A 14,055-nucleotide genomic window follows, 5' to 3' on the forward strand; every position below is an offset into this window, starting at 1 on the left:
TTTTAAATATTAATATATAATAATAAAAAAAATTGAAAAAAGTATTTTAATATTTTGTTAATAAATTGAATGATTAATTGATGAGACAGTGAATATGTTATTATTATTATTATTATTATTATTATTATTATTATTATTATTATTATTATTATTATTATTATTATTATTATTATTATATTTGTGTTTTTGTTAAAACCCAAACCATAAATTTAATAGAATAAATATAGAGTATTATTTTTTTTTATTTTTTTAAATGATTAAAAAAAATTGACATATAGATAACAATTAAAATGTTATTTTAAATTATGAAAATATTTTTTATAAAAAAATCAAAATAATAACTTAATGTTTTTAATGAATATTTAATCATTTAAATAATAATGAGATAAAGAAATATTTAGCAAATAAGTATTTTTTTTATTTTTAGAATATTTGGTTCCGTTTTTACTTTGGAGTACGACTAATTTCCGTAGGTTAAACACATAGCTCGCAAATACACTTAATTAGACACATAACTTGTCGTCTAAAGACTCGAACCTAGACTTCCTCAAGAAGGTTAGAGATATCTCACTCATGTTACCGCTAAGTTAAAAGAAGAAATAGCAAATATGAATTTATATTTTGCCTCTTATCACATTAATTATTTTTCACACAAGAGAGTTTAGCATTCACTTTTCTTTATTTTTAAATAACTTAAATAAAAAAATATTAATATACATATATGGAGTAATTGATATTTCATTGAATACGGTTGAAAAAAGAGCAAGGTCATGTGAGGTGTCCTTTGTCCCTTAGGCTTCCTTTCCTGGAAGGGTCGGTGTTGGGGACAACCCTTTCACTATCTAATCTTTCTAATATAATTAAATTTCACTTTATACTGCATATTTATTATTAATATTTATAGAATAAATACTTAATATATATAATATGGATTGAATAAGTACTAAGTTGGAGAGAGTGAATATAATGTGCTGAATATATATATATAATGATGCTTAATTTTTAAAGTGTTCGGATTGCCGGGTCGAGAGCTGTGGTTAATTTGGATACTTGGGTCGGATTGTGGGTTTACCCGTTTTTAAATTTAAAACGGTTAAAAATAAAATTAAAAATGCTAGAGGTATGTTTCGAACTTGCAACCTAACAAAACAAGTACAACTCTTTAACCAACTAGGCTACAAAGACTTTATATTTTAAATTCAACACCAAATTTGATAAACGCGGGACGTTTTAACATTAATATAAGTTCAACTTTTTAACTAACTAATCTATATATATAATGATGCTTAATTTTTAAAGTGTCCGGATTGCCGGGTCGAGAGCTGTGGTTAATTTGGATACTTGGGTCGGATTGTGGGTTCACCCGTTTTTAAATTTAAAACGGTTAAAAATAAAATTAAAAATGCTAGAGGTATGTTTCGAACTTGCAACCTAACAAAACAAGTACAACTCTTTAACCAACTAGGCTACAAAGACTTCATATTTTAAATTCAACACCAAATTTGATAAACGCGGGACGTTTTAACATTAATATAAGTTCAACTTTTTAACTAACTAATCTATATATATATAATGATGCTTAATTTTTAAAGTGTCCGGATTGCCGGGTCGAGAGCTGTGGTTAATTTGGATACTTGGGTCGGATTGTGGGTTTACCCGTTTTTAAATTTAAAACGGTTAAAAATAAAATTAAAAATGCTAGAGGTATGTTTCGAACTTGCAACCTAACAAAACAAGTACAACTCTTTAAACAAATAAGGTACAAAGACTTTATATATTAAATTCAAACACCAAATGCGGGACATTTTAATATTAATATAAGTTTAACTTTTTAACTAACTAATATATAATAATGTTGGGTAAATGAATACTTGGGTCGGATTATGTGTTGACCCACCCATAAATTTAAAACGGTTAAAAATAAAATTAAAAATGTTATCCGTAATTTTTTTCACGGTTTTTTATATTATTACTCGTGCAAATGCACGGGCTAAATGCTAGTTAAATTAATGTGCCAAAACATTTGACAGCAAGTTTGTAATTTAACTTGTAGAAGAGAAAAAGAGATTGGTTTGGTGCAATTAAAAAAGTTTCCAAAAGTATAATGGAAAAATAAGATAATAATAGTGTGAAATTAAAATGTATTATAGAGTCAAAAGTTTATTCAAAGAGATGTCTATTTTTTTATGGGTGTCCCACTACCAATTTGTCTGAAAATCACACTCCTCTAATTGTGGGTTTTTAAAATTTTTTAATTTTAATGTTATAATTTATTCTGACAATAAAAAATGATAATCGAATTTGTGACTTTGTTCTCTTATAATCAATTTTGTCACTTAAATTATCTTAGTGAGTTTAATTAGAAGTGGATGTTAGTAATTTTGTATCTCTTAAAAATCACTTAAGTCACTTAAATTATCTTAGAGTTTGTTTGATCATTGGGGTTTTTCTTATTTAAAAAAAAAATTAAAAATAGTTTCTTATGGTTAAAAGTAAAAAATATTTTTAAAATTTTATATAATTAAATAAAGGGTATTTTATTATTTAAATATATAAAATAAAGTAATTAGATGGTTGAAATGTTTTTTGAAATGATGTTTGGTTTTAGGGTAAAAATCATAAAAAAAAAACCACTTGATCAAACAAGCCATATAAGTGGATTTAATTATGGTAATTTTATTTTGGAGAGAATGTATATTTGGATTAAGAACAATACATTTTATTTGATTATTTGAGTTAATTTAAAAGAAAATAATATTGAATAAAAAATCAAAGTTTTGAAATTTAATTTTTTACTAAGAATACATTAATTTAAAAATGGGAATGGTTCACTTAGAGTTTATTTGATGAGAGAGTTTTTGGGATAAAACTCAGTTTTTATTTCAAAACTTAAATATCTTATCAACCATCAAATTAAATAATTTTATCATTTAAATATTAAAACTATCATCTAATTTTATCCTCTCTCTCTCTAAATCATCATTCTCTTCACTACACCATATTCTCTAAATTCAAATTGTAAATTAGTTTTCAAATTTTAAAAACTAATTTTTTTATAATTTTATCAAATAATAATTTTTAAGATAAAACTAAAGTAAAACCCAAAAAATTATTTTCTCAAACAAGTCTATCACTTATACATGATGTTGATTTTCTATTTTTTTTAGATATGAATTATTTGCGTGTTTTATATTTTATTGGGTTGTCTTGTAAACTTGTTCACAAGGTATACTAGTATATTTTTTATTTTATTTTAAATGATCACGATAATAAATGGTGATTTTATTATTGTTATTCTTTAATTCATATAAAATTAATATTTTAGATAATTATGTGAAATTTTAAAAGCAATGATACTTAAGGAATGTGGTGCGGACATGAGTTGAGACCACTACAACATATTTTGAAAATTTGTTATTTTTCATTCTTTTTTTAATTGTTTCTAGACATATAGACATATCAAAATCATGTTTTGTTTGATGTTTGATTATTTGAATTCTTTAATAAATTTTTTGTTAAGATGAAAAATAGTTTATGCTGTGAAATTAAAAAAATTCTTACATTTTTATAAAAAGTAAAAAAAAAAACAAAATAAAATCTTCCTAGGATCTGATTCTTATGTCATTATGTGGTGATGGTGATGCAAAGGATCAAATCAACTGTTTCAAACAAATAAATTTTATTTTAATGGTAAGCCGTACAATCTTAATAAATAACAAATACATAGTAACAAATTTTAACTAATTGATATCGACATATACAATTAATATGAAAAATAATTTAAAACTCCATCTCTTACCTTTGTCTTTTTGTGTTACTAGTTTTTATGTTTTTTAAACATATAAATATTAAAAATTATAAACTATAGTTTATATGAAATAAAACACAGGCACCGACAGTCTAGGCCGATTATATTCACCTTGATCTTATGGCTGTTGTTGGTATAAAAAATATCTTCAAATCCTGGCCCATTATTTTAAAGCCTCTGATAATATTTAATAAGTTTTAACAAATGTAAAAAAGGACAAATGGAAATACATATTTAGTAATTCACTTAATAATTGTAAGTTCGTAACTTACTATCTTACTATCGATGTTTTCGGTTCTTTATGCAACATATTTGTGAAATGGGTGACGATGGAGTCGAAATGAATTTGGTGGATAACGAATGTTTCTTTGTTTCAATGAAATGAGTGGGAGCATCTTATATTTGTATAAAAATCTTTTATTGTTTTTTAGCTTTATTCATCACATTTTATAAGGTCTATAAGATTAAAATCTTAAACTATTAATATGTAGTTTATCATTTTTATTAATGATATTTATTATTACAAACTTTATTATATTTAAGAAAATATTTTTTTTAACAACAATGTTTTTTTAATGTATGATTCTAGCCTGACTTAAAAAACCATAGTCATGACATTTATTTCAATTCAACACATTTTAAGTGAGAATTAAATTTGTGATCTTTATTATTTTAGAAAAGACTCCTAAAAAAAATAATATTCTTTCAAGAACTTTTAAGAAATGCTTATCTATAGTATAGTGAAAAAAACATTTGAGAGTCAAATGTTGACTTTTTTCACCATTTTTTCATTGTCTCAATGTTTATTTATTTATTTTGTACTTGTTAATCATTAACCTAGTTTTATCTAGCTTGTTTGCTTTGATTGATCGATAAACACGTTTAGAAATTGTGCAACCTTTTAGTAATATCGCTTTTATACTATTATTATAAAGTTTTTGAAATTCGTTCCGGATAATCTATGGAAGTTTCGGGAACTAATATTTTCTCGAAGATATGATTCTTATAATTTTTAATATACATTAACCATTTAAAAATAAAACTATTACAATAATTTATTACACTATTAGATACATATTTAAATATAAGTTCATTTAAAAATAACAGAAATTGTTTTTCAGTCAAAATTTTAATTTACTCCTCTTATGTTTTAAAATTATCAATTTATAATCTTTGAATCATTTAAATCTCATTTCGTAATCATAATATTTTTTTAAATTTTCATATCAATACATTAATAAAGTCAACACTAGTAAATCACGACCATTAATAACTTGAGTAATTTTTATAAGTTTAATAATCAAAACAAGATAACCGCATATAATTAAGGAAGTAGTTTTAATGGAGTTTTTTTATTGTAAAATATTCCTATTATATTTATCCCTAAAAAAAAAAATTAGTTTTGAAAAAATTTGGTATAAAAAGTGGACCCCGTGAAATAGAAAGTCAAGTACTTTTGAAAAAAGAAAATATATAATTTCGCTAATCAAGCAAACACTTTATTCGTAACCGCAATCAACGGTTTCCGTCGAAAAATAAATTGAAGCTTCTTTTTCTTTATGTCTTCCACGCTTTTCCACCAAGAGACAAGAAGAAAAGGAAAAGTCACTAATTCCAATTTTATTTAAATTTTAAATATGTATGTTTAAATAATTTATACAAAATGATATAAATAATAATCTTTAAATTCAACTATAAAAAAATATTATAAAAAACATTTAGACAAATGAATAACATTAAAAGGTTCAGCAAGGAAAAAGTTTTTTTGGTTTTACCCAAGTTTTATCCTAAAAACTCTTCTTTGATAAAATTAAGAAAAAATTGGTTTTTAAAATTAGAAGACTAATTTATCCTTTGATTTTAGAGGATATGGTCCAGGTGAGAGAATGATAGTTTAGAGAGATGATAAAATTAGAGGGTAGTTTTGGTATTTATATGATAAAATTATTTGATTTGATAATTTATAAGATGTTTGAGTTTTGAGATAAAAACTGAGTTTTATCCTAAAAATTCTTTTATCAACAAGGCCTAATTGTCAACAAAAAAAAAATATTTTATTGTAAATATTTTTTAATTTTACTAATTATTATTCTGAGTTAATTTAAATTATTTAATATATATTTTTATAATTTATTTTTAGGTGGCTTTCATTATCCTTTAATTCAGAGTTTTATTATATATATTTTAGTTGCAGTAATATAATTTATCATTAAATAATTTTTTATTATCAGTTTTTTATTGTAAGATAATTAACTATTCTCATTATAGTTTACAAAAATGAAAATTCAAATATTCAATTATAATTTTAAATGTCTTAAGTTGGAAGGAAGGTAGTTTAATAATTGTTAATATTTATATTTGTTATTTGTTCCACATTAATACATTATCCAGTTTATTCGTGAAACGCTTATATATATTTGATTGTACTTCCACTCAATAATTTATTCTAATATGAGTTTATAAACCGAATCAAATTAGCTCATTGTCTGTAATTTGACTAATTTCTACTAGTTTTAGCTAAAGTTTATTCAATCTTCTTACACATTTAGCTCATAGCTTAAAATTAAGTTTCATTGTTTTGTATTGACACAATATACTTAATGATAATTTTCGTGATTGTGTAATTAGTTGGCCTAAAGTTTATTAATTTTATATCATTTAAGTCATCAAATGTATGTGCATTCACATCATCAACAAAAAAATCAATTTGAAAGTCAACATCCCTTTCACATTTCAAGTCATTTAATATCATAGATAGTAAAGTTTAAAGACATGAGAAAAATGAAAGGTGGGAGAAAAATAATAATGTTTAATAGAGCTTGTTATAAAAATGAGTCAATATATATGTTATTTAATATTTTCATTTTTTTTTACCATAATGCCCAGTGATGGATTTATGAATTAGAATTGGGATGAGTTTAACAAAAATTTAGGTGGAATTTGAAAAAAAAACTATTGATAAATTATAAGTTTTACTATTTTTATTATTTATTTATTTTTGTTAGAATTAAACAAATAAATGTGAAATTAAATTTTTTTAAAAAAATTAGGTCATACGTGGGAAATTTGACGAAATAACCCTAATAACTACATTTTGGGAAATGATTAAGGCCGGATAAAGTTTACAAAAATATTCTTTCAGACGAAAATACTTTTCGTGTCAAGCGGTACGCGGTCGCGGTACGTTGGGCCATTACATGACGCGACCGCGTGACGCCACATGTATATTTTCGTCTTTACATATGCTGAAATGTTCATTTTGTAATGTTTATGAGGCACCGATTGTTTTCCAACAAAAAGAGTATTATTTGGGTCATTTCATCCAATTTTTCTCCTACATTATTTTCATATAAAAATAAAAATTAATTAGGCTGAAGCTCATGTTCTTTCATGCCCATAACTTACAAAAATATTTTGATTGATTTAACTACCCTTATTGAGAACCAATTGCATTTTTTTTTAAATAGTTCTTACACCGAACTTTAAATATGTTTAAAAATCGATATCAAATTAAGAATTGAAAAAAGAAGAAGAATTTACACTAAATTAACTAGTCTTTTAGTTTCTATAACTCTATTCATATATTTTTTTAATTAAAAAGAATTAATATGACACCTCGTATAAGTAATATTAAAAATAAATAAATGATCCGATTTAAAACGTTGAAGTTGAAATTCAACGAACAAATGTTATTAAATTTGTTATTATATACATAATTATAAAAAATTTTAAAATGTTATTTAATTAAAATGAACATCCCAATAATATATTGTAAAAATATAGTTTTTAAGTAATTTAAAAAAAATGGACCAAACCCAGCTCTTTAGTAAGTCAAAACAAACCGGTTAATATCCACTAAATAGAGATGCAAATTATGAACTCAAAAAATTAAGAAACTAACTAGGAAGTCAAAGACTTTAAAAGAGGTCTAATAAATTTATATTTTTTTTAGTAACTTGTATGGAACAAACTTTAAAGGAATCAATAAATTTAAGTGATATTCAAAAGTTTAAGTCATTTTAGAAACAAATTAACTTTATTGTTAGGTACATTTATCAATTAGTACTCTTTCATAAATATTTATATACAAAATTAAAAAGCATTTTAATTGATGATGGAGAAAATAAAGTTTGATGGATGGTGAATTATTTATAAACAAACAAGAATTAATGAAATTTATTTTTCCTAAAGATGATCATTTAATAATAATAGCCCATTTTATATTTGATTTTTCTAATGAAGTAATTAATGGGTTTAAACCAAAACGTATACTCAATTAACTATGAGTTGTGAGTTGTGACCAGACAATCAGTTTAATTTAATATTTTGGAACTATCTTAAAAGCAAAACCCTCATAAATGGCAGTTGATTTTTTAAATATTAATATTATTCCCGTCTTTTACTAGGGTGCAAATGATGCTCTTAGGTTATGTTTAAGATGCCATTTTTTCCTTCTAATAATTAATTTTAACATTCATTGGAGTTGAGTATTGGTTTAAAGTTTAAACCATAAAATATTAATAAATTTATGAGTATATCTTTAATTAAATTATGATCTTGATAAATCTAGTTGTTTCAACATAGGGAGGTATAGATCTACAATTATGTGGAAAAATTATTGATATTTTTAGTGTTTATATTAAAAATATTGTACCACAAAATAGAAAAAATTAATTTTTTCGGTGTACAAACAAAATTGGCAAGGTATGATACCAATACTAAAAATTAATACGTGAATTTTAAAATTTTAATAATATATATCGAAATAATATTTATAAATTAAAATTTATATTATAATATTTATAATATATATATATATATAATATTTATAATTAAACAAATAATTAAACTTTAATTTTTATTTCAATAATTAAATCCACTTACCTATTATTAACCCTTTTTTTTATAGCAAAATCAAACAATTATCAACTATCTAGTAAATTTATTTATTTTTCCGAATAAATTTGAGACTAACTCTCAATGTGTTATGTATATATTTGGTCCTTCTAACCTTAACAAATTTATTTTATTCTCTAACAATATTTAATATTAATTTATTTATAAAAATAAATTTTGAAAATAAAATCAAAGTATAATTAAATTATAATATTATTCACCATAAGCAATTCTATTAGGATATTAAACTAATTTGATTTCGCTATAATTTTTTTTCCAGAATAAACCCATTAAATCTAAATATGTTTTATCGGTATGAACGGTATAATATCGATATCATACCGAAATTTCGATATACCGTCAATAATGGTACGTCAATAATGGTACGTTATTTTTATCATATTGAAATTTCATTATATCAAATTATTGGTACATTACCAATATATATGATTTTTCTTAACGAAACTTTTGGTATGGTATATACGATATAAATAAAAAAATATGGTATTTCGTACTTAAACACCTACCCACAATCATGACTTTCACTTTAATTTAAATCGTTTTAAAATATTTTTAGTAATATTATTCGATATAAAATATAACCATTTAGATAGAATATTATTGATATTTTTTTTCAGAATATTTTTAATTCAACCCATTTCTTAATCCAAATTAATAAAGTTTTCAAATTAGGCCAATTGTGTTAGGATGAAGTAAAATAAAACAAATGGATGTGATGAACATGGGAAAGGAAGTTGGCGGTGGTCTTTTGATTCTTGTGTTGTTATTAGTTGCACATCATAGAATAAATGCACCATGTGATATTATTGTAATCTTTGTGATTTTGTCTACCTTACAAATAAAAGCAAAAAATAAAATATCTGTCAAAACACAGGTAGACAAAAATAACATATACTCAATCTAATAAAACACTATGTATTCCTAACCAATAACATACTCAAATCCATGTCAATATGTATTTAAGCTAGATATTATAACATCACACCAATAAAAAAATTCCATAAAAAATAATAATAATAATCTTGAAATTGTTAATAAAGAAATATAAATATGTTATTAACAAAATAGCATAAAGTTGATTTTCAAAGAAAAAATAAATAATATAAGGCATTTAATTGTTTTAAGTAAAGATGAGGCTGACCTAAAACTGCTATTAATTATGTCTGAAAAGCTATTAAATTTTCCATGTGCAATAAATTCAATCTAAAGATTTCAATGAAGTTATTGTCAATTTGGGGTTATAGAATGAAATGACAAATAGTGTTGATTCATAAGTCATAACTTAGTTAATTAAACACTAAATTATTCTTAATTTCAATCTCATTTGTTGTTTTTTAATTTAATTTTCAATTAACTAATTTTTACTTTGTAAGATTGATGTCTTAGTCAATTGTTTGTAGGTTGTTGGGTTCTTTGGATAAAAACGGTGAGATCGATTGAATTTAGTCGATTTCTATTCTGATTTTTTTTTGTGGACTATTTGACTCGAAAAGACCGTAATACGTTTAATAATCATAGAAACCAATATGTTTACTCTACAAAGCTATTACTATGACGATACAATAGATCTTTTTTGAAAAACTGGTGAAATCAGTTGGTAAACTCATTAATTTTGTTGAGACTCTTCGAAGTCGTTAATGTTAGATTTTGTGATTTGTTTATTCGTTAGATTAACATTTTTTTTTATTATTTTCATTGTTTTTACAAATGATTAATCTGTTTTTTTGGGTGTTTGATTATAAGGTCAATATTTGTTTTTTGTATTTGATTTTTTTATCGTTATTATGATTAATATCATTTATATTTTTTAAAATTAAAAAGAAATAATTTTATTAAAAGATTAATAAAAAAATATTATTTTAAAAATGTTAACACATTTAATAAATGATTAATAAAGAAAGAAAACTATTGATAAAAAAACTATTATTATTGTTGAATGTTTCTAAAGATAAAAACAAGTTATTTTTTAAGAATAAAATATATTTATAAAATTTGGTATTCAATTATTTTAAAAAATAGTAAATAAATATTAATAAAGAAATAAAATATATATTTTAAACATTGAAAAAGACCACACAAGTTATTTGCCCACGTGGCTTGAGATTACTGGACCCATTCTTTATTGATCCTTTCCCTCCCTAACAATCAATAATTATGATTTATGACCATGCTTCACTTTTTTTGCTTACCTATGTTAGGCATGCCATGAGATTTTTAACTTATTTTTGGGCTACAAAGAGAGAATTTTTTAATCACTTTCTATTATTTATATATAAATATATTAATAAAATAAAATAATTTATATTATAAAATATTTACAATTATTTTTAAAGAGATAAAGTTTTATCAATTTTAACACCCAAAACATTTAAACTTCGACCATGTATATTGTAAAAAAAAAAAAAATGATATCCTCCCTTGTAACTTAATAACAAATGAAGTTGGATACCCCGCGTACTAGTCTCCCTAAAGTCATGAGTTCGAGTCACTCATTTTAAACCTGCAAGGATTAATCGCACTCGGAAAAAAAAAAGAAGCAAAACTCATTATAAAAAATATGCATAGTTATAATTTTTTTTTTGAATTTATCCTGAAATTATATATTAATCAAGATAAAAATATATATTGTCTCAATAATAGTGAGACCCAAAAGATTTTTTTACATGTAAGATAATTTTGATTTAATTCAAATAATTATTTCTCGCATCACATTTGTATATATCTTTTGGATAATTAAATTATTTAAATTTTATTTTAATAATTTAAATCAAAATAGCTAAATAATATAATATTTTCGTCGAACAATATTTTAAATTCATAATTTTTTTTTCTTATCAAATAACCCCAAATCAAACCAACTAATGAACCTCATTTTTCAATTGTTGGATGAAAGTTGAAGGTTCCATCATTATTATTATTATTGCACTAATTTGAAAAAAGATTATAACTTTGGGGGTTATATACTAGCCAAACCAAGAACAAATTGGTATAAAAATAAATAAAAATAAAAATTGCTCACTTCTCCAACTTAAAGTGTTTAAAATTACCCCTTCAAAAGTGGTAATTTTAATTACAATATTTGGTTATATATCTTGATCAATTAAAAAATTCTCAAATTTTGAAATTAAGTTATAACCATTAAACATTAAGTAAACTTATTATAAGCTAATAAAACATAAAATAATACAACAGATGAGTTAAAACAATGAGATTTAAATAATGCATTTTTTAAACTTTTTTACCAAACCCTTTAATTAATTGCATAAATAGTCCCTCAATTATATCCCACCACCAAGACAACAACACAAATTAAATCAGCTACAATCATCCTCACCATTCTTCTCTTTATCTTTTTCACTCATTACCATTATCTATTTAATTATTCCTAATTTCTTTTCTTAAATATTAATAATAATAATGTAGATTTGAATTATATAGATATCACATCATTTCAATAGATATATACCATTAAAATATTCCCATATTCTAAGGTAATTGTGAGTATTTGATACAAAAGAAATGTCCTCTAAAGTAGTCTAATACTTTAATAAATGTTCCTAGAAGTGGAAATGAGAGATATGACTTTATTAAATTAAAATCAATTTTTTCTATAAATGAAATCATGATGATTTGTATAAATTAGTAAAAATTGAAAATAAATCACATAATTAGTAATCATTTATGAGTTCTTAGCCTTGCAAAGGATGTTATTATCTTGTCCTTGCATATGCCTCACACTTGTAATAATGCTGTAATTAATATAATAATTGGACAAATAGTATAACAAAACTTTTTTCTTCAATTGTTCATATATATTAAAAATTAAAAATTATTTAAATATAACGATAAAACATGACAGAAAAAAAAAAAATCCGTTAACCAACGTGTTATAGAAATAGTAGATTCTTAAGAATAACAAATAACTCCCGATACCACCTCAGGGTCGAATGAACTTTAAGATAGCCAAAACCCTAGCTCCTAAGGCCTAGTTAGATTCATATTTGCTAATGCAGTTAACACTAACAAGATTTATCAAATAATTTTGCTTTAACCTTTACTTGAGCAAACAACAAGAATCAATTATTATAAGCCTAGTTTGATTCCCAAAAAACCTTCAAATTAAGAACTGGAGGTAGCTTTTAAAAATGAGTCAAACTACAAAGAGTGATAAAGCTGAAATCAAACTAAGTCTAGACTTTATTGTTATATGAGCATGACCAACTTTTTATGAGCTTTTTTTATTATTATTATTATTATTTATTATTATTTTATTTTATTTTGTTAGGTTTTTAGGAGCTTAATTAATTATAATAATTCCATTAATTCTCACGAGGGAAAAGGTTGCGGAGAAGACACGGAATTGTGGCTCCATTTCCTCTTGCTTTGTCTCCATTTTGTTAATTAATTTACCCAAAAGAATATATATTTTTTTATAATAAAAATAATTTAAACACAACCCAAAATGTTAAAAAAACAAATTAATAACAACTTGTAATTGGTTATTCTCCAAAGAAATATTAAGGTACATAACAGAATCATACGTATTTTTTTTCCGATATATCTTCCGACGTCATTTCGATAATAACATTATAAACAATTATTATAGACCTACTTAAGTTAATAAATAATTTTTGTTTTTTTAGTGAAATAGTACAGTATAAGATAATAATGGAAAAGAGGCTAAAACAATTTAAATAAAAAAACAAATTATTAAAGTTTTAGTCTACTTAAAACTAATTCTTAATTCTTTATGATAAAATAAAATAAAAATAAGAAAAGTAACAAAAACATGAAAATAAGAAAATGATATTAACATGAAGTTAAAAAATACAAGTTATAATTGGTTTTTGAACTTTATTTCTATATATATGTTACACTTCTTAACATATTTTACATCTAAATATTTAGGTTTATTATCAAAATATTTTTCACTTAAAAATAAATGCTCGATGACGGCATTGTTTGATTATTCTAGCGTAAAACCACGAAAATCGATCACTATTTAAATTTTACATAAATAAATACTGTCATAAAATACACTTTGATAAACTTATTGAAGAAAAAAACATTATAAGACCGACATGTGAATCAATTGGCATAGATTTTAGTCCCACATATAAATTGATTACAAATAATTATTTTTTGGCCCCATCCCAACTTCCATCAATTCTTCAAATATCATACAATATAATTTTGCCTTGTTTGTTTCCCAAAATCACATCCTCTAATTTTAGAAAGTTGTAACGATTAAATCCTATCGACAAAAAATTGTGAAATGGTGAGCTAATAATTTTTTTTTATTGAAACTAAATGATTAAAAATAAAGTAAC

The sequence above is a fragment of the Impatiens glandulifera genome, chromosome 6, assembly GCF_907164915.1.
Source record: "Impatiens glandulifera chromosome 6, dImpGla2.1, whole genome shotgun sequence".
Classification (NCBI taxonomy): domain Eukaryota; kingdom Viridiplantae; phylum Streptophyta; class Magnoliopsida; order Ericales; family Balsaminaceae; genus Impatiens; species Impatiens glandulifera.